The 1,417-nt window shown below is 41.7% G+C and overlaps 1 non-coding gene across 1 annotated transcript; it reads left to right on the top strand.

Annotated features, from left to right (window-relative positions):
- The first annotated feature begins 612 nt into the window (after positions 1–612).
- On the top strand, positions 613–719 carry LOC127124888 (small nucleolar RNA R71). Its single transcript, XR_007804366.1, has one exon. It is a non-coding gene; the product is annotated as a small nucleolar RNA R71 (small nucleolar RNA).
- The last annotated feature ends 698 nt before the right edge of the window (positions 720–1,417 follow it).

The raw sequence follows: 1,417 nt of genomic DNA, 5'->3' as shown, positions 1-1,417 counted from the left end.
TCTTTATTTTGCTGAGTCTGGCATGACATAAAGCTCTCCATGATCTTCTCAAGGTCAGACTTCTGGGGCACAACTTGTATAGGTTGATTTGGTTTTTGGGCTTGATAACCTTGTGGTCTTTGAGGTGCATAATTTTGGATAGGGTTCTCGTTTTTATAGGAAAAATTCGAGTGATTTTTCCATCTAGGGTTGTAAGTATTAGAAAATGGGTTACCTTGGGCGTAATTCACCTGGTCGGTGTTCCGTTCATTTAAAAGGTTACACTCCGCTGATTCGTGTCCTTTAGATCCACAAAGTTCACACTCTGTGTGGACTACCGCTACGATGTTAGTGTTTGTAGAAATATGTTCGACCTTAAGGGATAAGGCGTCCATTTTCGCTTGCATCATGTCCATAGAGCTTATCTCGTGTATTCCACCTTGGGTATCCTTTTTGTCTATTAATGCTCGTTCAGTTCCCCATTGGTAATGGTTTTGGGCCATATCCTCAATTAGGTCACAAGCTTCAGGGTAAGGTTTGTTCATTAGTGCGCCACCAGCGGCAGCGTCGATGCTCATCTTTATGTTATAGTGGAGTTAATTGTAGAAGGTATGAATGATCAACCATTGTTCTAGGCCATGGTGTGGACAGACTCTTAACAACTCTTTATATCTCTCCCAAGCTTCAAAAAGTGATTCTCCTTGGTTTTGAGTAAATCTAGTTATTTGGTTTCGAAGAACAGCAATCTTACTGGGGGGAAAATATCTAGCAAGGAACACTCTCCTAAGGTCTTCCCAGGTAGTTATTGAATTAGCTGGACGTGAATCTAACCATGAACGTGCTCTATCCCTGAGGGAGAAAGGAAATAATCTTAAACGAATCGCATCAGGTGAAGCACCGTTGGATTTTAAGGTGTCGGCCAGTTGGATAAAGACTTTTAAATGTTGATTTGGGTTCTCAGTAGCGAGACCCACGAATTGGTTCTGTTGCACTAATTACAGTAAAGATGGTTTTAGTTCGAAATTGTAGGCAGGAATGAGGGGGTTTACTATACTAGAACTAGGTTCATCGTCAGAGGGTTGGGCAAACTCCTTAAGAGGTCTCCGGTCGCAATTCTCGGCCATAGCTTTCTTAATTAGGATGAGTAAGAGGCTTGTACGAGTGTAACATTTGGGTTCCGCTAAAGGATCTACTAAATTTCCGGTACTACGGGTTCTTCGCATTTACCGGCTAATAATGCCTTAGTCTAGACGGTGTAACAATAGGGTATGAAATTTGACAAAGTTGGTCCCCGACAACGGCGCCAAAAACTTGATCGCTATATTCGCAAGTGCACGAATCGCGTCAGAGTAATATAAAAGAATATCGATCCCACAGAGACCAAATCGTCAATCTATTGATTACTATTGTTACGTTGTTTATCTAAGGCGGTACAAAT

Source organism: Lathyrus oleraceus, chromosome 2 (assembly GCF_024323335.1).
Source record: "Lathyrus oleraceus cultivar Zhongwan6 chromosome 2, CAAS_Psat_ZW6_1.0, whole genome shotgun sequence".
Lineage (NCBI taxonomy): Eukaryota > Viridiplantae > Streptophyta > Magnoliopsida > Fabales > Fabaceae > Lathyrus > Lathyrus oleraceus.
This window is presented reverse-complemented; position numbering and strand designations above follow the sequence as displayed.